The sequence below is a fragment of the Corvus hawaiiensis genome, chromosome 2 (assembly GCF_020740725.1).
Source record: "Corvus hawaiiensis isolate bCorHaw1 chromosome 2, bCorHaw1.pri.cur, whole genome shotgun sequence".
Classification (NCBI taxonomy): Eukaryota; Metazoa; Chordata; class Aves; order Passeriformes; family Corvidae; genus Corvus; species Corvus hawaiiensis.
Window position 1 is genome coordinate 114,166,342 of NC_063214.1, and position 26,128 is coordinate 114,192,469.

A 26,128-nucleotide genomic window follows, 5' to 3' on the forward strand; every position below is an offset into this window, starting at 1 on the left:
TCTGAAAGCTCAGTCAAAACTTCATTACTGCTGAAGTGACAATGGGAGTCATAGGTCTGAAAAGAATTGTGCTCTGCGCCTCACTGACGTTATCTTCCATCTAGCTCCTACCTGCTCAGTAAGTTCAAGAGAAAAGAAACCTAATGATTTGAAGGGCATGTCATGTGGTAATGCCTGAATTGCATGTTGGGGTCGGTCTCTTCCCCCTGCCATGTGGTCCTGGGAGAGGGGCCCTGGGGTGGGGGGAGACACGGGCTTTCCCTAGCCCCTGGTCAACCTCATCCCCCATTGGTTGTTTTGTGTTCCCCTGCGCAGGCAAGGACCCTCGGGTCCCATGATTGAGCAGTTCCTCAGCAGAGCCCCAGCCATGCGGCTGGAGAAATAAACATCTCTCTGAAACATCTATCAAGAATCGGTCCATAGATATTTATTTTCCATGGGCCTTGTTGTCTGATACACATGTTGCAGTTTCCCCACTGTAACAAATGGTGGAGAATTGTGAGCAGAACAATCCCCGATCCCTAAGGACAGTGACTGATTTGTGAGTAAACTCTGGATTTCTCTTCTTGTTTTGTTTTGCTGTTCCACCTCTAAACTATGGAGGAACCGTGGAAGGACTCTTGGCTCTCAGAGCCGCATATGGACATTTATCTTAAACTTGAAAAGATTCTTGAACAACGATTTGTAAAATTTAGCTTAATTCAAGCTCAAAAGGAACTGAAACACTTCCTGTCATGGTTAAGAGCTCTTTCTACGTTTCTTGGGATTTGATTCTTACCAAAGACTTTTGGAAGACCGTTTGGACACAGTTAATTTCTGACTCAAAATATATGCCGATGGAAGAATATTTTCGTGAATATTATTTAATTACCGAGACTGTTGAGCAATGTCAGCTGTGTCTTGGCGAAGAGAAGCCTGCCTCAGGGACCGTGCAGCCTTGGCCACGTGCACCGAGCGCTCTCCGAGCAGCAGCGAGGCAGTTCCCGCGCGCGGGTGGAGTGACACGAGCTGCAGTGTTGGCAGCGGAGTGAGGCGCGGCGGGAGCCTGCCCGGCCCCGCGCAGAGCGTGGTGGAGTGAGCCCCGTGAAAGGAGCGGCACGTGGCCGGCAGCGTCCGGCAGGGGAGCAGAGCTGCATCCAGCTGAAACGTGCGCTGGAGCAGGGCACGGGGGGGTTGTCGCTCAGGGGCCTGGCCGAGACGTGGGCGTGGCCCCAGGCAGCGGCAGCACAGCTGAGAGCAGAGGCGGTGGTGCACGGGGAGCTGAGCGGCGCAGCCTGGCCCAGCCCACACGGCCCCAAATGTGACCCCGGGAAGAGCGTGCAGGCACGAGCAGCCCCGATGGCCCCAGCAGCCCTGGCAGTTCCAACATGGGAGTGAGCGAAAACTAGAGAAAGCAAAAATGCAGTGAGACAGAAAACAGCAGCCACTCGGAAAAAGGAAAAAATCATCGTAGCTAAGGTTTTAGGAATAGTAAAATGGTATAATGTTAAAGAAAATTATGGTTTTATCACAAGATGTGACAACCAGCAAGACATATTCGTTCATAGAACTGCTATTAAAAAGAATAACCCCAAAAAATACACCCCAAGCTTAGGAGATGGAGAAGTAGTAGAGTTCAAAATTGTGCAAGGTAGAAAAGGGTTACAAGCAGCAGAGGTCACTGGGCCTGATGGTGTTTTTGTGAAAGGCAGTTTATATGCTAAAAATCGTAGTCGCATTAGACAATATCCGCATTATAAACAGTCCCTACAGTCTCCCTTTCCTAATCCCACCTTTCTCTTTTACCCTATATCCTATTACCCCCAGTGTATTCCCAATCCATTTTTTCACCCATGGTTTCCCTCATAAAACCATACCTTTGCCAATTGTTTCCCCAAAAATCTCTTTCCAATGCCGAGTGGGGGATGAAGAGGGGGAGGGAAGAATTTAATTATTTTTGTTTAGCATTCCAACAGGTACAAATGGAAGAAACCCTCTCCTGCCTCGGTTTCCCCACAAAGCATGCTCAGAGAGTCCTGTCTCCCTCCTGTCAGCCTTAAGATGTTCCAGAGAATCTGTTTGGGTGTTTAAAGACTCAGGAGGGTGGCTTGTTTTGTTTTGAAACTGTTCTTGTTATGTTTATCTAGTTGTTTTCAATGTTAAGTTCTAAATCTCTTTTTGTTAAAAATAAATGGGTGAAATGTTGGGGTCCCTCCCCCCTGCCATGTAACCCTGGGAGAGGGGACCTGGGGACAGACACGGGGTTTCCCTGCCCCTGGTCAGCCTCATTCCCCATTGGTTGTTTTGTGTTCCCCTGCGCGGGCAAGGACCCTCAGGTCCCGTGATTGCCGCAGTTCCTCAGCAGAGCCCCGGCCATGTGGCTGGAGAAATAAACATCTCTCTGAAACATCTACCAAGAATCGGTCCATAGATATCCTTTTCCATGGGCCTCATTGTCTGATACACATGTTGCAGTATCCCCACTGTAACAATTGCACATTGTGCTATTTATAAATAATTCAAAATAAAATGAAAGCCACAGCAAACACAGCTGTAGCTTATTGCCATCACCCACCTGCTGGTGAATCTAGTGTTGAGCTGTAGCAGTTGGTTCTCAGCTTCAAACAAAAGAAAGAAAAAGTCTATTATTATTGTTATTATTGTCACTACTGAACTCTTACCTGGATACCTTCAACTTGCAAAGCCTGGTTCTTGACATATTTTTATTAAGCGTCACACCAGAATTTGTTTCACTGCCAGTCAGGACATTCATCTACACTGTGACTCAAACCTTCCTGGCATTGCATATCCTTCAGAGGCAGCCTAAGGTAGGCAGAAGTGCTGTGGACTGTGCACACAGTTACTTTAGTAGAAAACGTTAGGGATGAAAATTCTTTAAATTCAACATGAATAGGGTATTCTTGTGTTTATGTGTCCTTGTATTTGCCAGTCTCTGAGAAACAAGCTTGTGATGATATATCTGACCTTACTCTCTGCCTGTCCCAATCAATACAAATGCCTTGCCCCCACTAATTAAACACAATACTCCCACCATTACCCCACTCATTTGTTCTTGAAATACTCCTGATAATACGAATGTTTTTTCTTCACATTTCTGATCTGGGTGGGTTTTCAGCTAAATATCCAGGTGATTTTGTTCCCTGCCTTACCAAACTCCTTTTCTGACTGTATCCTGACTATCTGTATGATATCCTTGTAAACCCTCCTTAGGATGTATGATGACTTCCTTAGCTCTGGAGCTAGTCATTATAAAGAGAACATCCTTTGGTCCTATGGGACTTCCTAACTACATGTGCAGAATACAAAAAAAATCAACTTATCAGCACAAAATAAAATGTTGTAAAATAGTATCTTGTCCAAAAGTAGGCATTATTAAGGGATAAATTAACTATCAATGCAACTTTGACACCTGTTGTAAAGGCATAGGAAATTTTAATGGCCAGGTCTGCTGTGTTGGTTGACAAAGATGTCACTTGTCTGTACATCAAATTCTCACTCCACTACCAAGCCTAAACCACATCTAATCTATAAGCCTTTTCTGATGGCCTCTCTAGTTCTTCCTCCTGCAACCTCCTTTTCCTCAAACACAAGGGTTAGGTTAATTATTTACATTGGCTACTTGATTTTAATTGGCTGCATACACAGAGTTACAAAGCAAAGGTTAAATGAAAGCGTGCTTTTCCCAAGTTCAACTGTTAGAGAAGGAAAATGGAAGCAGAAAGGCTCTGCCATGCTGTAGGGAGAGTTGTTCTGGAAACAGTCATGGAATGGGTATAAAGATGAACAAAGGTTAGTGTTAAAAATAAAATATTACAGGGAACAGCTTTAAAGAGCTCTGGAAGGAATTTGGTTTTCCCTTGGTTTTGTCCAAGAAATTAAGAGACTAAGGGGAGGTGAGCTGCAATAAATCACACAAAGTGGTTTCCTATCTGAATGGGAGTGAAGTCTGCCAACTGGTGGCAAAAGTTCACTTTTTACTCTGCTTATGGAACATATCTTGCTAATCGACCAAACAGAATAAATGGACTCTTTATACAAATGGGAAGTGTTTGGAAGGGATGGGAAGGAGGAGTGCCAGGCAAGAGGAGAGAAGTGAATTGAAGCCTTACATGTTTTTGAAATCTTCTCTATTTATAATCACATCCAATTTAACTGAAATACTTGGCAAAAATGCGTACAATTTTTAAAGAAAAACTGCATCTTTGTGAGAAGTGTTTTCCCTGAGAAATCCTAGGACTATTACTCATATGTCTCTTAAAAGACAAAAACTTGCATTACTGTGCTAGCAGACCTTGCCAGCATTATGAAATCAAAGCTCACTTTGAACAGTAAAATGTAGGTTACAGAATGCACAGTAGGGCTCCCTGGTTTAGATCTATAGCTCCAAACTACGGAGTAAGTCTCAATTATTTGACAAATCTCTGGAAGATATCTTCTTCCCTCAGCATGAGAGGAGGAGTGTTTGCTTAATGTGTCAGGGTCCTGACTCCAGGTTTTTTATTTCTCTCTCTCCTACGAGCAATAATTGTCTCAATAATCCCTGATTTCCCCCAACACCTCACATTAATATACTCAAAGCCAGTAAAAGTCCCTTCCAACTGTGCATGATTAAAAGAAGAAAAAGCAGGATGTTGAAGTGAAAGAACTAAGTTGGTTAAATCACTTATATTGCTAAAAGAGTAGCCAAGAAATTATTTTTTTATACTGACATTAGATACCTTTTCAGATTTCAGGATACTTTTTTTAATATGAAGTGATAATATTTTACTACAATCATTCTGAATTATTAAGTGAGTGTATTGGAAATATTATGAATGACTGAGTTTTGAACCATTTCCACACAACTTACTGCTTGGCATTGGAAATGCATGTTTTATTTCAAAGGAAATTTCAAAGAGAATATTCCCTTCCAAAGGAATTGGAAAGGAGAGAACTTAGGAGGGTTCCCTAGAGATGGGGAGTGGGGGAAAGCTCTGTACAACAGAATTTTCCTAGTGATCATTGATGGGACCAGGACTGCTGCATCATGTTTATCATGATGGCTGCTTGGGGAATAGGAAGGTGGAGGGGGAGCTACAGGGGTTCCAAGCAGGGCAGTGCAAAACATGCATGTGAATTCTTCCAGAAGTAGTCAAATGGCTGTTTTACTACAACTCTGTGTGCAGCATCATGATACTGAGACAGAGTAAGAGGAATGAAGAGAGACAGAGGAAAAGGAAGGCAGTTTCAGTTCCCACGAATTGCCGGGTGGTAACTTTACCAGAGAATCTGGTGGTCTTAATGTTCCGTTTTAAAAACAGAACTCAGTGTTGCTGTGTTTGGGATTTTTTTGGGAAATGTTCCTCACTTTGCAGACTTTCAACAAATCACAGAGTACTCCTGTAGCAAAAAGGGCCATGCGGTTTGTGCGCTGTGTTCATCCCTGTGGTTGTAAAGTGGAAGATTCATGCTGTGCTACCATTTCTTGTGCCCAAACTTTATTAGTGCCCTCATCATATAAACAAGATATCAGAATGTTCATGGCACACACATCACAGAGCAGCACCATTAATGCAGCACCACAAGCCCTTTGCACTGTGTGATTCACTCTGGGAATTCTGATGATCTGAACTGTCAGGTGTGAACCACTCCTACGTTGTTAAGAGTGGAAGATTGCATAATTGAAGAGTAATTATTCCCTAGTATGCAATAAGGCTGTGAGTCAAATATTTAAAAGTTTTTCTTTGCCTTTGAAACTGAAGTGCTGTTTCAAATCAAGGAATTTGTAATCCTAAATCATTTTGGATCTTGGGAAAATCTATGCATGGAAATAATATACTACTTCAGCCATGAAACTTTTTAACATACACTCCTCCTAAACAAAAAAGCAAAAAACATTTTTTTTAACTTGTGTTTCTGTTATTGCCATTCACAATAATATCAGCAATGTTCCTTCTACAGTTCTGAAAATGATCTTCAGTATTCAGTTCCTGCTTCTACTTTTCTCGCTCTCTTCTGATGGAAATGAACATCCTGATGCTTCATTTTCATGACAAAGGCCATAGCAGAAAATAATACAGACCAAGTCTTCTCCTGACATTGACTGAGGTAAGTAAGGAGATTAGGATGAAAATAACACATTCCTCACTCACATTTTAGCACCATTATCAACAGGAATCCACAGATACCAGTTACAGAGGTGATATTGCTATGCATCATGTTCAGCATTTCAAGTGTTCATGAGTTATATTTTAAGGGTGTTTTTCATACCCTGCAGAACTGGATGACATGTATTTCAGGCATCATCAAGAGTTCTTCTGCAGAGAACAATGAAATATGATTACATTTGTCATAACTGGAATATACCTTACCACCAAATGACAAATTAAAAGAAAAGGTTCCTCATTCTTTTTCCTTCTGTAGAATTATGTGAAACTGCCATTTTTACTGCAAAAATTACTGTAGCAATCCCTTGTGCAAACCAGTTGTAACAGGTTCAAGTTCAGCAAATTCATTTTCAAGGTTGTGCTGCTGCTTTTAAAGCACAATGACTTCTGTGAGGGCAGAGAGAAAGCATAGGAGCTCTTCTCCATTGCATTAATTATTTTTATTCAACACTTTTAGGAAAGAAGCAAAAGTTTCAGTACCAAGTTGAGCTTATTTGTTGATTATTTTTCTCCTCACCATTCTCATCTGTTTACGTTCACAGTTAATGATATAGATTGTGGCGTTTTCATCATTCTACAAACTAAGAATGATTTTGAGTCTATGACTTCATTTAGTGTTTGTCACTAAATTTTTATGCACATGTAGAAACTGAAATGCATTTCCAAATAGGAAAATAACTATATACTGATAAGGTATATAGTATATTAATTTTCATTAGAGATCATTTAAGGAATCTCTCAGAAGCAACAGAATTCTTTCAGTTCAGATTCTTTTTGGGTATTCTAGCTCTTTATCTTTTCTCGTAACTTCTCCATGTCCCACATTTGGAATTTGTTGGCAGGAAAAGGAAGATTTTCCAAGGAGGACACTAATCAATGACAGACATTTTGAAATTATATGTAAAGAAACCAAGTTTCTCTTTAAGCAGGGAAGACTGATCAAGTGAAGCAGAAGTGTTGTTGCCAAAACGGATATCAGCAGCTGTCAGGCAGGAAAGAAAAACCTTGTAGCTGAGGCAACAGAGTAAATGGATGACTGCCCAGAAACAACAGAAGGACCTGGCAGTGGAGCAAATGCTGCAAACATCTGCCTGGTATCTGTGATACATCAAGGCTCTGCAGTGTTTTCATCAGTTCCTTTTGTCTCCTGAGTACTGATCTTATGCTCTGTCACTCTGTGCCCACAAGGATGCTTTCGTGTTTTGTGTGCTGCAGCCTAATTGTGTTCACTTTGCTTTGCTCAGAAGGCACCACAAAGGCTTCTTCCTATGTTCCTTGTTCCTTATGACTGGAAAATATTTGAGAAAAAGGAGTCCTTCTCTATGAGGCAAGAGGCCAATTAATGTCCCAAGAGGAACTGTATGTTCTTGTGCACTTGCTGCAGCCCGTTAGTGTTGGTACTGCTCATCCCTTTCAAGACTCCAGACTATCAAGTGAGTCTGAAAGTCACACAGCATTTGACCTCCAGAGGAGCCAGTGACACTGAGAAAAACTGCATCAGTAACTTGAAAAAGAAGGCAAAATTCACATTCATCATAATGGCTGCCTTTCAGCAGAAATCAAGGTGCTATTCTCAACCTCCCCTGTGTGAATTATCTTCTCTTATTACACTAGAAATCTGCTAAAGCAATGCTCCAAGCATCTATTTAATGTAGTTTACAAAGCTGAGCACAAGTCTTTTGATATTTCTAAACACAAACACACAAGGTCAATCCACCTTTTTCAGCTGGTATTAGGATAAAGCCATTTCCAGAAACACTGAAATATACTGGCAGGTATTAGCAGTTCTCCAATTTGCTTTTTGCTTTCTTTTTGTCTTCTGAAAGAAGTGTCGAGCAGTGGTCCTTTTTGATGGAACAAATATGTCTTCAGAGTCCATGTAGTATGAGAAATTCTTTCAGAGGGCTTTTCCATTCATACAAATTATTACTAATTTCTAAACTTCAGAGAAATAAGTATTCAGTGTGTTCTGTTAAATCTGGATCTTCTCTTACCCTCATGTTGCAATTCTTCATTCAGTGACTCATGCACCCTCACATACTAAACTCAGTTAACAGAGTTAAGAAACTGCTAAACTTTAAGACCCAATATTAGCATTACAGAATGCAACAAAAAATAATTTATTTACCTAAACTAGGTGCAGGCTTTCTTTTTTGATGTGTACAGCAGTGTCCTTTCTGCTAAGCAGCTAAGCTCCTTATAATCATCCAGATCAGCACCTGTTTGTGCACATAATGGCATTCTTCTTGAGCACTGGTTTTATGTACAAACTAAGATTTGTGGAAGGGAAGATGCTGCAAATCTGTTCCTTGTCCTCACAGAGAACAAGGATACGGCCAGAGCATGTTTTGAGATTCCAGACCTGGGAATCACTTCTAGGAGCCATAAAGCAAAAGTAGCATCAGTACTGAATCTATAATTCATATCAAAAGACCAACGTGTAACATCTGTTGCCCAAAATGGATCCATAATTCTTTAGCATCTTGTGTAGAATATAAGCAGTCAGGCTGAGTGAGCCAAGATCAAAAGGGTGGAGTATACTGCAGACTAATAGTAGAACAATATTCTCTGTAAAATTTTCCTTCAAAGTAAAAAAGTAGGCACTTGTACTTGAAGTCTTGGGAGTATGAGGAGGAAGGGATGAAATTTTTTTGTATGCAGGTGGTCCTAGGAACTGCAGAATTTCTAGCTGGAGGAAATATTTAATGTTATGTTCTGTGAAAGAAAAATACAATAAATATTTTGCAGTAAAAGAAGTGGAAGGAAATTAATTATTTCTAGAGAATAATTGTGCTGCTACTGAAGTTAGCATGTATTGGAATGTAGATACCAGAATGCAGAATATAGGGGTTTGAACAAGAACATATGGTCCTGGGCCACCAATCTGTTACACATATATCCCAAACCAATGTGTGTGAAGCTCTTATTCAGGTAAAGCCTGTGCTCTTTAACACTGCACATTAAATTAATGTGCTCTTGGATGGATCCAGGTTTGTACTAAAATAACTGTTCTTCTTTGGACAAATACATTGTCACACATGTCAGACTCAGGCATCAAACTGGATCTTTTTGTCTCATCTCTCTAGCAGCCTTTGAGTTCCATCAAATTGTCTCGTCTGTATTTTTTGTAGATCTAACAGAAACCAAGCTAGCAAACCTTAGAAAAAGTCAGTGTTTGCAGTGGCCTTGCTGGCCAGGACCAAGAAACAAGATTCAGCTCTCACATAAGGTGTTTGTTCAATGAAACATGAAACTTTTATTTTACTTCCAGAAAATGGATCAAACATTTTTTTTCTTTTTTTTTTAATCTCAAACTGTTTTTGCACAAGTGGGGAGGTCTGTGAATTGAATAACCTTGGTGAAAGTACTCTTCAATACTAGAGATTTTTCCTAATCACTCTTACAGAAAAAAAAAAACCTTCACACAGACTCTTGAGGAATCCTGGAACATGCAAGGACATTTTACTGGGTGTTTTTGTTTTCTTCCACTCGTAGTCTTGAACTTCTAAAAATATGTGGAAGAATATAATGAAGAGACTTAATTCCCTAGTCAGGCACTTATGTGTTTGAGCACTTGATGATATCACTGAAGAAGCCTCATTTGCTCAAGTTCCTTATTCTCATTTCAATTCACAGGCTGAATAAGGTATAATTTTTACATGTAAACATGCATTTTTTATCTTTCTCAGTCTTCTGCTCATTTGGGACCATTGAGATTTTCAAATTCTGAAGAATTCACCAGACTAGCAAAAAGATTGATTCTGATTTACAGGTTGTATTTACTGCTGTGTTTTTAAATATTGAATAAGCAAAGTTTGGGGTTGTGCAACTTGATTGTTGTTGTCAAATAAATCATAATAATTTATAGAAACACTTCTTTTCCAGTCAGCTTCATGGTGTCCTATACCTGTAAGTCAGATAGAAGACAAACAGCAGGCTTCCTTGTGTAGGGCAGTGTGGCAAATTTGGCAGTTAGGCAGAGAAACCCTGCTGGTTGGAAGGGGCATGTTCACATGTGGAGCTTTATTTCTGCCATTTTCCTGCCTTGAACCAGATCAGACTAAGGGAGAAGGAGAAGAAGGAAATAAATTATCACCCTGACCACTGTTTCCCCAGACCTTCCACTAGACCAGGGTACTCAAAAGCCTAGACCAGGTTGCTTCTCCATACAGATGGGCAATTTTTTCCCATTCAAATTTTATTTCCACCCTTGTATCCTTTTCCCCTCACAAGCAGCAGGATCTTCTCATAAATCAGTGAAATGCTGGTTCCACAGCACCACAAGGTGGCCACTTGACCTGAGGGGTCACAGTGACTGCAAGGCCTGTTTTCTACTCCAGAGCAGAGGGAACAGAGGTCAAATAATGGCCAGTAGTGGATTTCTAGAGAAGAAATAAAATAAATAAAACATGGTTGTGGCAATCCTTCCTCTATCAGACTCCTTATTTTGAGCAATCTGCCATTCAGTGGACAGCCTGGACTTCTCACTGGACTAAGATGGAATAGTTCCTTCAAAAATCAGTGCAAGTTTGTGCTCACACATATACTATGCCCAACACCAGTCACTGTTTCAAAACAATATCCATTTATGCTCATCCTTATGCCCAACAGCCATAAATTATACAAAAAGTTTGCAGATTTCAAACTGCTTTTAGGCAATCTGTGTGTTTGCATGTGGTAGGTGGAATCAAGGTGGAAACTCATACACCAAATTGCAATGTACAGTTTCCAGCTGTAGAAACCCTCCTGTGTAAAGCAATATGAGATGAGGGGAAAGACTTAGTCTGGTATCATATATCTGACCTGGGTCGACAGCGAATAGGGGAATAAAGCAAATCATTTTCCTGAAAAACGAACAGAAATCTGCCCTTTTGATTTCTTTTCTTCTTATTACAATAATCTGATGACAGTAGTAGATATCTGATACAATTCATTACAGGACAGTAACACAACTATAGGTGCAGGAAGTGTAGAACTGAGTCTTCTGTGCTTGGCCTGCACTGAGACTTTGTGATTGACTTGTATTTGACAAAAACACTCAGCTACATTCTGACTGCCCTTTAAGAAGCAATCAAATTAGGGACAGGACATAAGGGAAAGTCCTGCCCTGCATGTCCAGAAGAAGAACACTCTGCTGTCTGACAAATCTAGTGGTTGACATGCCGGAGGGAATTTGTGCTTCTGCTGCTCTGAGAGACTGGAACGCAGAAAGGGAGAAGTCTGGGCCATGGCTGAGCTCCTGCTGCCACTACCAAACTGACAGCTTCAACCTCATAAAGATCAAAACCATGGCATGTGCACCAATGAACTTACAGTGTTCCTTTTGGATAAAGGAAAATCTTTTCATTATCATTAAAATAAGAAGACCCTGGAATGCTCATGTTAGTCCAATTCATATCATAACCACTTGAGCACAAACACTTTGAAATCACTGCATGTTGGTATTAAATTCACATGAGCTCTAATATTAGTTGGGGTTTTTTCTCTTTGTTTAACAGAATGAAGAACAAATAACCTGGAAGCTTTCTGGGGAGAATCCTGTGAATATATACTGTATTTCTCCTTTGTTATATTTTAAGAAAATATCTTGATTTCAACTGCTAGGAGATTCAAAAGTTTTATCTCTCAGTTGGCCCAAACCACCAAAATCAAGCACATCTAATTTTTAAGATGCATTATGAAGTCATTGGGCTTCTCTTTCAGAAAGTAAAAAATTTATGGGGACAAATCACATATTCCACCTTCTTAAGGCTTTCACAGGATGCCATAAACTGTTTGAGGGAGGTGATTCTCCCCATCTACTCTGCCCTTGTGAGACCCCACCTGGAGTTCTGCACCCAGCTCTGGGGCCCCCTGATACAAGAAAGGTGTGGACCTTTTGGAATGAGTCCATAGGAGGCCTCGAAGATGATCAGAGGACTGGAGTGACTTCCATGCTAGGACAGGCTGAAAGGGTTGGGGTTGTTCAGCCTGGAGAAGAGGAGACTCTGGGGAGATCTTAAAGCAGCATTCCAGTACTGAAAGGAGCCTTACAAGAAAGTTGGAGTGGGACTTTTGACAAGGGCATGTAGTGGTTAGATAAGAGGGAGTTGCTTTAAACTGAAAGGGAGTTGGTTTAGGTCAGATATAAGGAAGAAATTCTTTACTTATGAGGGTGTGGAGGCACTGGAAAAGGTTGTCCAGAGAAGCTGTGGCTGTATCATCCCTGGAAGTGTTCAAGGCTGGGATGGATGGGCCTTTGAGCAACCTGGTCTAGTGGGAGGTGTCCACAACATGTCCATGACAGGGGCTGTCGGAACTAGATGATCTTTAAGATCCCTTTCAAAAAAAACCTCGTTTAATAATTTTATGAGTTATGAATTAATCAGGCAGAAAGTATCCATGAGTTTGTTGTGCTTTAGATGTTTCTCATAATTATTCCTTTCTGTGTCTTTAATTTCAATAAGTAATAGTCATATAAAAAGGTTTGGAAATATGTAGTGGGTTTTTTTGTTTCATTCAGTCCCTGAAGTTTTGGGTTTTTCCTTTTTCTTTTACCCCTGAGAATGCCTTACATGTTTGAGCACTGTTCCCTGTGGTAGTTCTGTAACTACCTCCTGTCTAGACAGAAATATCAATATATTCTGGCCATAAAGGCCAGGAAAGAACAGTAGAAAGCAGGAGACAAAGAGTTCCGGGATTTGAGGAGGTCTCTCAGCAAATGTTCATACCAATATTAATTGTGTTTATCCAGATAAAAAATCCTCCCAAGTATGTTTTAGAAAGGATATAGTGCTTACATAAATTTCTACTTTCACTGGCTTCCATGATATTGTCTTTGTATTTTAGATATTTTTTTCCTTGAAAAAACTGGTCAACTTTAAACTCAGGATTTATGTAATTCAAGGGAGGATGCAAATACAAACAACTAAAGAAAAATGAACACTAGTATGTACAAAACATTTATATGTACAAAGTAATAGAACAATCAAAGCTCAGTGCAAAAAACATCACTAGGCTACTTCCCCCAGGAGAACAGTTTGTAGACTGAAAATAGAGCTCTAGTGCAACTGTATGGTGCAGATGTTCTTCATTGATGTCTCACAATAAATGTGTTGTCTATATTTTCTTTTCATTCAACTCTGGACCACATTAATGAAACAGACATTTTGAAAAAAAATCCCTATCATAACTACAAAATGTTAATCTTTGGAAATTTATTGAATCTCAAGGATATTCTATTTCTGTTTGTTCTATTTTTACTTTTATTATATTGTATCTCTTGAATTTAAAATAATTTTACTTTGGAAACTTTATTCATGAGAAAACAATAAAAAATAATTTGGATGAAAATTCAGCAACAATTCCTGAAGCAATTTAATTGTCTCTGATGTTCACACAATATATGAAAATGTTCTTCAAGAGAATAGTAATTACTGACATAAATATGTATTGGCAGTCACATTTATCTGTGTTTATATGTGCATTCTTTTGGTTTGTAGTTCCTATGTAAACAAATGCATATGAACATTAGTTCTATTAAGTACTTTGAGGTAGAAATACTTCCAATGAAAACTTTAGAGGAAATAGAAATTTTGGAAATGCAGAAAGTCCACAGATTACAGGATTTTTTTTTTTTTGCTATTAATCTTTTCCTTCCTGAGAAAGCCAATCAAATTTTTGCAGAATTTACATGCCTAGAATTCCAATTTTCAAAATGCTGACAAACAATTGACATAGTACTGAAAGATGGTGAATAGATATCTGTGTGTTCTAGCACAGGTACTCATACTGAAATTAATTTTTTGCATCCCAATAATACTATACTCTTTCATACAGAAAGAGAAAACAAGTTTCTGCTCTCTTTGTTTCCTTGTTGAAGAACTCACTTAAAGTCTTTGAGGAAGGCATTTGAAAACAAAAATAAAAATGTGTAAGGACTTAAGGTTTGGCTCTGAGTAGAAGAATGGGTCATAATTGACTCTCCCCATATAATTCCAATGGGTTGGTTCAATCCATTCTTTTGAAAAGATCATCTTTCCTGCCCCTTCAGGTTTACTTTAGCTTTTAAAACTTCAGTCTTGTGTTTTTCCTGAAATATTTTCCTTTATTCCTCCCTCACAATCCCTGCTCTCAGTAGATAGTTTTAAGTGCTGTGACATCTTGCACCACCTGAAAGTTCACAGCAGCCTCTTAAAACAGCTTAGCTTTGTGGGAATATTTATAGAGCTGTCTGTGCACCGAAATCCTGCCATGAACAAAACAAGATCTAATCTTTTGGGGATCTACACAGCGCAGTCAAATGCCAGCATTGACACTGGGTGTGATTAAACAGGCTGCTGTGTCTTTATAAACTGATTATACAACCGTGCAGGCTGCTCTGATGGATACAGGTGGCATTAATGCTAACACTGAGCCTCAGAACAGTCTCTTTTATCCTCTGAGTTTAGGTTTGCTCTGCCACTGATGTCAAAGGGAGAGCTGACACTACCACAGATCCTCAAACTACATGAACATATCGCTACTAATTTAATCCCCCATAGTATTGATGCCTGTTGAAGTCACCTGACATTCTGTGATACATCCTCAACCAGACTCTCTGCAACAATGGCAGTCATGGCAAGACTATTCAGGAAAATGAAGTCAATGTATATTTTGAACCTGATAACTTTGACATTTATATTGATGTTTGATGGCAGGTGGAAAATGGCTTCCTAAAAATAAAAAGAGTGAAGAATGTCAAGGATTAGTCTAGGTTTTTATTAGGATTAAATGGTTTCTGATACTAGTTACATAAAACTTCTCTTCATTGCATTTTCTAAAGAAGAAAAAATTAATCTATTAGAGGAAAACATTTGAGGGGGAAAACTAGGAGAAGTGAGAACTATTTTATGTTCAGGTCAGAGGAGCAGGGTCTGGTTTGCCTTATTTTTCTGACTTGTACAGCCTGTAAGCTCCTGGACACATCATTTCATTTCGCCTGTTCTCCATAAAATGTGTCCCTTTCCTACAGGTTTTTCTGCGCCTCTTCATTTCTCCTCTCTGCCTTGCCTGGCTGACCATTTCCTGGAGTTCCAACTTGGATTCAGCCTGTGGTTTGAGAAACCCAGAGACTTCACGTGCAAGCTCTCCACAACAAATTGGTGACTTTTATTCAGTCAGTAACACCTGGGGGAATCAATAGCAGAGAAATCACTGGGCCATATACAGCGGTGCCATGAATCCTATGTACTCTGTAGGCTGCTGGGTCTGGCCTAGCACATTTAAATGTAACCCTTTTGTTTACTAAAACTCTCCTGCTACAAAAAACCCATGGTATTAGTGATACTTAGTGTGACTTGTCATACGGTGTTTACACATAGTATAAATATATATCAACTTATCAAATGTGCAGAGAACATATACATATATAAGAACATAAGTATGTATGTTCTTATATGAACTTATATATATTAACTTATCAAATGTGCAGAGAATGTACAATTACTCTGATCAAAGTGTCTAATTTTATGAAAGTTTTGGCAGATGTTAAGACTACTCTTGAAATAGGACATGGTAAGCTTGAAATGGAATTTTAGGTCATTCTGCTAGTTCTGATGCAAAATTATGAAAATTAGTTTTTGGGTTTTTACTGTTAAATTTTAATTACAGTCTCACTGTAACAGGTCTCTTAGCTACTTTTGAATTACTGCTCTTGAAAGTTATAAAATAACTTATACAGTTTCAAAACTGCTTATATTAGCAGAGAGATTTCCAATTTAAAAAGTGAAGGAGTACAGAAAATGAATTAGTTCTTGAGGCTTTTAAATTTCAGGCAACTTTTGTAACCAGGAATGAAAAGTTTTGTAAAATGTTTATGTTCTGTCATTTTCCCTTAAGTGAAAAAAAAATAGTATACATCTTCCTCCCTGCTTATCTTCAGCTATTTGGTAACCATAACTACATCCCAGCACTGGCTAATTAACAGAAACAAATGCATCTATATACATCTAGTTTATATGCCTACTATTTTTTTTATCTTTGAATAATTCTTCAGGAATTCCCTTATTTCTTACTGAAAAGAACTTACTTAAAACTAACAAAAAGGAAGCAATTTCCCAGCTTACAATTTTTGGCCTCATCATGGATACTTGTTCAGCTCAGGCCAAGGACCATTTCTGAGAACTCATTTTGTCCCATGAAGACAAGTAATGAATTCAGGGATCTTCCTGGCATGTCTGTAACAATAGGGCCTAAACACTGACCCAAACAGAGAACAGATACCTCTCCTTGCCACCATGGATTACATCCTTTCTGATGTATCTCTGCATCACAAATGGTTAAGGTTAGGCCTTGAGGGGTCATCAGGTCCCACCCACACATTTAAGGACCACCTAGATATTACCAGTCACCAAGACATCACAAAACCAGGTACAGCATGATCTCTTACATAAAGGCTTTCTCTGTTCCATGTGAGAAGCCAATTCAGTTTTCAAGTCAATACTGACATGAAATATTCTTGACATTTTTACATGAGCAGATAAGGTCTTAAAGGGATTTAAGTTTTTAAAAATGCAACAAATCTGAGTCCTTAGTCGTAGCAGTCTCATTTAGAGCAGGTTCCCAAGGATGAGTAAAAGTGTGTGCTAGAAACTTGTGGCATTTGATCTAAGGCATCAAGGTTTTAATTTCTACATGCTCATAACTCATGAAAACTGAGCTCACACATGCTCTTGAAAATTGAGCCCCCCATTTTGCATTTCTTTTTTAACACACCCTTCATATTAAACCAACATAAACTGGGGTTTGAGATTCTCCAGTTTCAAGGCAGCAAGAAACCTTCAAAATGGTCTCTGATTTCTAATTCTTGTTCAGCACCCTGTAAAGGGGTTTTTGATGCCGGTGTCCAACTGTTCTGAAGAACATCCAAGTAGACTTTATGTGAGGAATTTAATTCTGAAGTTTGTGTTTAGACAAATGAAGGAAGTCACCTGTTAATTTAGTTGCATGCTGCTCTAACTGGCATCAACAGGAAACCAAGTCAGGCTGCCCTCTTCCATCTTCATGTACTCTCCAATGACAGCACCACTTTGTATTCTGCTCGGCTTCTCCTTGTCTTTACTTCAACTCCCCACTCCATAAGACTCCTGTCTGTAGAATGTCTCCCTTTCTAGTTCTTCTTCCTGTGCTGCTCTAAACACATCTGTCTCTTTCACACTCCAGACTCAGCTCCTTTTTGATGTACCTGTCAGCCAAGAAAAGTAATCACAGCCCATGGGGATAGAGTGTATGAGAAAACATGCTATCAATTAAGATAAGGATCTGTGTCAGGAAGGAAAAGTTGATAAGAAGTCTTGTCTAAACAGCTGAGGGTGAAAATGACAGAAGATGTCTGAAATGGTTGAAAGATGTATTGGATAATGCTAAAATAAGAAAATCAAGGCTGGTTAAAATAAGAGGAAGGAGATGTGCATTGGGGGTTGTTTGGGGTGTTCACAAACAGATAACCATTAGAGTCAGCACTGCTACTGTGACAACACTGAATTAGGAGGTTAAAAATTTATCTTTGCATTATACAATATTTAATCTCTAAGAAGGAAAATGGAGAAGAGGCAGGGGTTAATATTTGTTTGCTCTGTCCCCACATGTTCAAATTCCATCAAACAGCCAATATATCATCCTAACCACAATCCAAATTTACATCAACAATAGATAACAGCAATGGACAATTTCTTTGCTGTTTTTTAAAAGTTTTTTTAAATTTTTGAGTCACTCAGGTTCTTAACTTACAGTACTATCATTAAATGCCTATTGATTAATCAGAGTGATTGCTGCACAGCAGCTGCTATTTTTATGCCTTTATAGTAATTTTCTCAAGAATGAGTGTGTCTGGGTTTATTTTTGTTGTTATATTAACAATCAATACAACAAACAATTTGTTGTTATGCTAACAATCAGGAATCTGGGTTCCTGATTGTTAGTATAACAACATGATGATTAGTACAACATTTACATTAGTTCATTTATTTGAGATAATTTAACAACCTTGTCTTTATTCAGATCCTCAAGTCCATCATTAAGATCTGAATATTAGCAACATATTTTCTTCAGAAAGTATTCAAACTATGTCGTTAACATTTGTAGGAGTTCAAGAAGCCTTCATATTGACAGCCTGTACTCTAGATAAAAATCCAAGTTAGGAACATAACATTAAGCACAAAAAAATCAAATAAATTCTAAATATATGAGCTAAGAAATTTAAAATTTCATGTTAAAGTGATACCTTTTATTCACAGAGAGAGAGAAAACAACAGAAGTTAAATTTGCAAGCAGCTGTATATTGAGTAAACCATGTACACTACAAAGAACATTATGTTAAGGAATAGAGTTTATTAATTAATTCAGTCTTCAGTATTTTGATTTAGAATATGCTCATTTATTTTATATCACCAACTGTACTGACCAATGGAAATTCACAAGGTTCTTTCTCTGTAATCTAGAGAACCTCTAACATTTTTATTTTTATTTAATTATGGTTTTATTTTACTTCTCCTAGTAGTACTAGCAATATTTTCATCCCTGCCAGACAAAGGAATCACCTCTATTTGAGATCATAGCACCAACTGTACTTCTCAAGTAGGCACTTGTAAATACTTAGAGTTTTCCTTTCTTGACTGTTCTTTTTTGTCAGGCAGCTAACTTGATGGCATCCTGAAAAGATCTTAGGATTGGAAAGTAAAGGAAGGGTTTCCACAGGACTCCTTAACATGAACGTTGTTTTCTTTTGACTTTTGCTGTGTCTGGCAGGGCATAGCAAAGTCTCTGTGTACAATACCAGAGCACTTTGGATGAAGCAAGATTCTAAATTTGCAGAAACAAAATATATATGTTTTTAAAAAAAACACATGCTCAGGAGTGTGCAGTGGCAAGCATATCTATCACTGTTCCCAGCTGTCATGACCCTCAGTAATTGACAGAGTTTCTGCAAGTTTTTTCATTAAGAAATCTCTTGATCGGCACTTCAAAAATTAAAATATTGTCAAATTGACAAAATTCATTCCAAAAATCAATAGAGATGTTTTACATACTCCTTGGATAATACCAAGGAGTATGTCATTTAAAGCCTTTGTTTCCACCTCCCCTAAGTGTTGGTACTTCTCTGTGTCCTCAGAGAAATTCCAGCTATGAACAATTTTTTCTCTTTGCTACTCTGCCACTCAAGTTAAAAGCTGATCTGTGTTTTCTAAAAATAACTGGTAAGTGGTAATAAAACTGTGTCTAATATAGCTGCCATTCCACCACAAGTTTGTGAGCTTACTGTTATTTTTACATGAAAGCCCAGCTGAGTCAGAAAGACACCAGTAATGAGGGGAAGATTCTTTTTTTTGCAACAAGATCAGTGATAAAGCTTTCTGTTGAACACATAATGATGTTCCTCATTAAACTCCTTCTATTACTGCATCACATTTTGGAAAATGGGTTTTAAATAAATGTGTAGTATTTTTTTTAGCTGTTGGAATCATTCCAGAAATAGGGAGTTGTGGGAGAATAAGGAACTGAAGTGAATAAAGATTACTGGATTATTGTAAATAGAGAGCAGGCATTTTCAGATAGCTTTGAATCAAAAATCTATCCCTTGATATAACCAAGATTCTTCACTAGATGTACGAGCAGTTATTATTCCAAGATTAGCAGTGATTTTGGATGTAGATTAAGGCATCATCTGAATCACGTCTGGTTTTGCAAATCTTTGCCTGAAACCCTGAAACCCTGTGTCTGTGCAGCACAATCATAATTGAGTGCAACTTCCTCAAAAATCTGTTGATATTTTCCTTTGCATGCACTTGGCATCATTGCCACCTTTTCCACAACTTCATAGCAGAAAATATGGCAACAGTTGCTTGATTTCCTAGTGCAACTCTTCAGTAATTCTTAGAGTACCATTAGGGATCACTGTGGTGTTTTTTACTTTCAGTGCCTTCCTTAGCCCAAATCGTACCTGAGCACTACTGACACAAATAGGTGTCCATGACTAAGTACAGTGTGAGGGAAGGACACAGTCAATGCTTTGACTCAGAGAGAAACAGGGATATACAGACTGCTTCATGGAACTGAAGCACAAACACGTTTGTAATGATTAGGGGAAATGGAAATTTCAGGGAGGAATGATACAGCAATGAAAAATAATGGAAGCATCAATGAGAATTAATAATGCTCACCTATAAAAAATGCCTTTAAAAAGAAACACAGCACTATCCTCTCATTTTTACTTTCACTGTGACCTTCTGATAATTCCCAAATCTGGATTGAGGTTTACTGCTTGCTAACATTATGATGTTTTTTATACTTTGCTCCTATATATTATATAGTTTTTTCTGTACTTATTGGTTATATTCAGCATTTGTTTTCTCTGGAAATACATTACACAGATTATAAAAGAATTAAACCATCTACTGAAGGTTTACTTTGAAGAATATAATTCTTCATCTTTGTGGTCATTAGCAATTACTCAATTTTTAATTGAGCATAATTAATATTTTTGGTATTTTCAAAATGCAAAACCTGCAAAATAAATTAAGAATAACCTCTCTCTTACATTAATGTTAAAGTAATGAAGGAAAATGTTTGTTAATGTATAGTATGATATTATGATCTGTTATTTTGCTTGGAAAGTCCTAGTTTTTTGCTCTACCAGTATTAAAATTTCCTGTTAAGATGGAAAATAGGCTTATGAAATATATCCAAAACCTAGTGGTTTTACCCTTATTGAACCAGAGTGTATGTTAATATAACATTACTTGCATCACACAGAACTTCTCAGCCACAGCTCTAAACGTAAGAAGAGTGAAAGGTGGTTTCCATAAAGGCATTTAACAAGCCTCTGGCAGCACTTAGAGGAGAACTCAAGTCTGCTGAAACACATCCCATACCACCCTGGCTGACTAGGAATCTTGCTTTTGTGTAGACAAATTAAACTTAAGGGGCATTTATACACTAAAAACAAATTGCAATATCCTTACATGATGAAAGTGATTCTTCTTTGTCAAAGAAGAAAAGGGCTTTTCTTAGTCCACACAACAAAATTCTGAAGTGGAAGCTAGGCAATGTATTTTAAAGTTATGGGAATCATCCTAAAAGACTACAGACTGCTAAGATATGCTCCATAATATCAAGATATATCCCTACACACCTCACCATAACATCCTCTGTTCATGCGTTTAAAGGGAATGAGTCTATTAACGAAATTCCCTCTTGCCTTTACCTTAAAATCCCTCTTAGAATTAAGCAGTCACTGACTCAGTGCTTGCATTTGAGCTTTTAAGTCAAGTCATAGGTCTCACTGGTATATTAAAACCCCAGCTTTGCCATTTTACTTGCTGTTTCTTGCATATGTTTTCATTTCACTAACTCTTGACACAACAAGTCCTGTCTCTCCTATCTCTGATTTTTAATACCGAAGGTTTTTTTACCATAACTCTCAAGATCATTGTTTCAAATCACATATAAATTTGCAGTCTTGTACGAAGGCAGTGTTGTCACTTTCCCTGGTCCTAAAAGACTATATAAAACAAAAGTAAGACAACAATTAAACTAAACCCCACTACAGCCTGACGACCATATGTAAGGGCAATATGCTTTAGCTACCTGGCTGTGTTCTGCTTGTATGTAGGATTCCACACCACTGTGGGAATATCTGCGCTTCGTTCTGAGAACTTCAAGAGGGTCTCTTGACCAAAGTTGCTGGGACCTGCTCTTTGGAACAAGAGGCAGAATCTCCCACACTCAAGTTTACTTTGAAAATAGCTCTTTGTAAGTGATAGGCACATAGCAAACCATTTGATCTCTTTCAAGGGTAAGAAAGACAGCAAAAACCAAGTGTTATTTTAATAATGCTTGTAAGACCTAACACAGATGAAAGCCTTACAGTGCTAAGCTCTGATCTGTTACTGAAATGTGTGACAAGTTTTCATATCACCATTCTCTAGAGGAAGAAATAAAACATCAAGTCTACAAGCAGGGCCCAACCTCAAAATTCCTGCTTCTAGGACCCAGTGTTTAGCCACAAAAATTTCTCCTAATCACACTCTTTTAAAGGATGGAGTATTGTTTTCCTGATGAATATGTATCTGTAAAAAATACTTTTTTTATATCACAAACAGGATCTGTTTGGGAGAGCTGTGCCCTCTCACAGCGAATTGAGTCACATGGGGTTACTCTGGACTTCCCAACCCAATCCATGCTAAAGCACAAATGTAATCTGAATTCCTTCCACACAAGCACTATTATTACCTGCAATTCTCAGTTCACCAAGTATAAACTCTTATATCCCCACGTAGTCCCCAAATTTTACCTGTGTAATAAAATAGTCTGACAAATAGCAAGAATTAGTTACCTTAACTACAGATTTGGTTCCAGTATTGATAAAAAGTGTTAATTTTTCATGAGTCTCAGCACAGGTAGTAAGAGTTTTCAAAATATTCATCACCTCAAAAACTCCATGTGCTTTAGTCCTGTGATTACAAAGAACAAACGAAACCTCTCATAGGGGAAAGAAATTATCATTTTCTTCTAGATTTTTTGAAAACTCATAAAAGGCCAAAAGTCCATCAAGTGCAGTAAAGCAGACATCAACAGACAGACCAACAGTACCTACAATTACAAAATGTTTCTCTGAGGAACCTCAATAATTTTTGAAAATACTTCTGGAAATTTACGTAGCTGAAGTTTCTTTTTGCTAAATGTAGATATTTTATTCCAGCAACTTTGAACTGTAAAATTGTTAAGTGGTATCCTGTATGGAAAAAATCAATCATAATACAATTCTATACTTTATACTGTATTCTGTGTTCTAGCTTGCAGTGAGTTACAGACAAATCTTGTCTGTAAGTAATTTTCAGAAAAAAATACACTTTTACTTCTAAAAGTGAATTTCTACAGTAAGTGTTATCTCTAGACCTCCATTTTCTGCCTAGCTCATATCCCATTTAGGAGTCTTAATAAAAAACACCCACTGTTCTCTCTCAAATATGCTTTCATTGTCTTAGATAATATTCTATCAAATAGATGTACATCATGACTTATTCGGTAACTTGTTTGGCAGATTTAGATCTACTGCTGAAAGGTGAAATTAGTCAATTAGAGCAAAGGAGACTAATTAGCATTTGCAAAAAAATTTATTAAATGGTTTTAAGGTCTCAGCTTGCCAACAACTAACACTCCTTACTTTTCCAAAGCAACCACTTTGTGCATTCATGTTCCCTGCCACCATGCTGCTTCCAATGGAAGCAAAGGACACAACCTGAAAATGTCTACAGATGGAATTCTTATTTGAATTCATACCAGTGCAGCCCACATTTAGACCGTTGTTTCAGAACTGAGCACAGAATTCAGAAGAGGATCTGGAGGAACTGAATTTTCATGTGAATTCTTCCTTTCCAGAGGAAAAATAAAGTTTTAAAACATTTCATTGTCACTGAGATCTATACTGAGCAGATAACAAAAACAAAAAAAAAAACAACCCAAACCAAACCAACCCAAACCAAACAAACCCAAACAAAACCCACCACCCTTCCAACTTCCAACAATTGAGAATTAAAAAATTATTTAATAATACACTTCAAAAATAGAGGCAAAAAGATTGACATCACAACGAGAATCTGGAGTAGGAGCTGGGAATAGAACTTCAATTGTTTTTACTGACTGCGACTTTATAGATGGTTCTTGCTTCCTCCTAAAATGTCAACATATTAATTATGGAAGAGATACATCTTGGGAGTATTTATAAAGATTGCTGGACATAAATTCTATTTCATGAGACTGGTGTTCATAACTGCATTTCCTCAAAATTAAAAGATATTTTGAAAATTAATTTACTACTCAAGTAAAATCTCTGAAGGAGATGTATTACTGAGAAGTTGCTGAGAAGTTGCTCCAGAGACTTGATTGATTCATACGTAGAGAAATGAGGGAAACAACAACAGAGCAAAAGAAACCGAGAAATTCTGCTACCCTTAAAAAGGGAAAAAAAAAAAAAAAAGAAAAGAGCACATCTACAGGAGCACAGTTTTAAAAGAAAAACTGAAAAGCTAATCTGAAAAGCTAACAAAAGGGCAGTTTCTTTAATGAGTGTTCTGAAAGCAGCAAATGGTACATACATTGCCTAACAAACTCTTGCTGTTCTTGCTGAGGAAAATTCTTTCAGCACAGAACCATGGAGTGGAAAAGCTTTGTACTGTTTTCAGCTTCCCAACTTGGTTACTCATTTTGTTGTCTGTCATACTAATCTACAGAACTGTACCAAGGACTCTTCACTTCCCCCTCACGAGAGACATTTCAGTGCCAGAGAGCTCTTTGGCTCTAGAAGTGTTTCCATTCCACAGAAGTTGCCAGTGTTGCTAATTGAACTGTCACTGCTCCTGCTGTTCAGATTATTTTATCCTGACCCTAAAAGCAGTGGGACAGATTCTCCTTGTGCAATTTAACTACAAAGAACTGCTCTGCAAACCAACAGAAAGAAGATAATGAAGAACTGAAAGAAATTTACTAATATTGGATAAAACTTGTTTAAATAAAACACCAAAAAGCATTCAATGTTTTAACTGAATAGTTCAGACTCTATTCAATTTAGTGTATTTGTGTTTGGCCTGTTTTATACAAAGAATGGAACAAAACCTGCAGTTTTTCCTGGAGTATTTGAAATAGTTTGTTTCTAAGTGAATAATAAGTGCTGCAGCCTCCCCTTAAAGAACCACACAAGTTGTTCTGCCAAGCCAACCTTGCTCCCTTTTTCTATGCTGTCAAACATTGCATTCACACATCCCATGAAAAAGATGAGACCTCCCTTTTAAAACTGTTCTCTTCTAAGTTCCAGCTTCAAGCCAAGCAGCTCTCTGGCAGAATGGCATTTTAAAGTTCCTGTCCAGTAATTTCACACAACTATCCAACCAGGCCCTGGGGATTTGAACTAAGATTGCGTCCCCAGTCAAGAGGGGACAGACATAGTAGCATGGGACATAACGTCACATCAGGGTTCAAGGCTGGATTTTATAAGAGATTTTTAGGAGCTGTTGGATGGGGTATCAAGCCTTTCCCATTGTAACTAGAACAGACATCCCAAAATATGTTAAACACATAAACATTTTTCAGTTCCACTACTGGAAGTGTCCTGACTACCATCATGAAGAATCACCTTAAAATATCAGAGGAAAGAGTTTTTTTGGCAGTGTGCTTACTGTAATTTGTTGGGTTTTATTTGAATAAGAGATCTAGGAAGATGGCTCCTGGCTGAAATATTTTCTTGGAATATCAGACATGACATGATGGTATATGTAATTATCTCTTATTTCCCTTAAGTATTTATAGAACTGTACAAGCCAAGCTGGTGCATATCTATTAATATCCATACCTATCTATTTATCTTTTTATCTATTCACACCCACCTATTTTATCATAAAGTAACTAAATAGATCACTTACCTAAGGATATCCTATAAGGCTACCTAAGAGACTGAGTTGTGAATCCAGGACAAATGCTGAACTCAACTGAACTGAATAATAACAGAAAGAAATGCTGAACAGAATGCTGAAACAGCAGCTGAAACTGAATACTCATGAGGCTGGGGTGGTGTATGGGAAAGAGGCCCCTGTTTGGGGAGTTGTCACCATGCAGAGAGAGTTACTGAAAGAGAATCTCTGCTCTCTGTTCTTAGTGTGGAAAAGTTTAGACAGAGACACTCAGGGAAAACACCATACTTATAAACTTAGGTCCAGTTTAGAGGAGGGAATCATTTGCTACTTGCTGAGTAAAAGGTCCCCTTATAAGAGCTGGGCTAATCTGACAGCGTTTCTTTTCCCTAGGGAATAGAGGCAAGACAAAAACTTATCAAACCTGGCCTTTCTTAGCCCAGTAACAACAAAAGGCATGATTCTAAAAACACTGCCTTCTGGGTTTCTTGCCAGCCTTTATTCAGTGTTTAGCCCTACCTATCTACAAAGTTCCTTTGCCTTCCCTTTACAAAGCATACC

General features: G+C 38.2%; 1 long non-coding RNA gene across 1 annotated transcript; it reads right to left on the bottom strand.

Annotated features, from left to right (window-relative positions):
• Positions 1-1,072: 1,072 nt before the first annotated feature.
• LOC125318254 lies at positions 1,073-25,646 on the bottom strand. The gene is made up of 3 exons (XR_007200317.1): positions 25,580-25,646; positions 2,555-2,597; positions 1,073-1,384 (listed from the first exon to the last, which is right to left on the bottom strand). It is a non-coding gene; the product is annotated as an uncharacterized LOC125318254 (long non-coding RNA).
• Between the last annotated feature and the right edge of the window lie 482 nt (positions 25,647-26,128).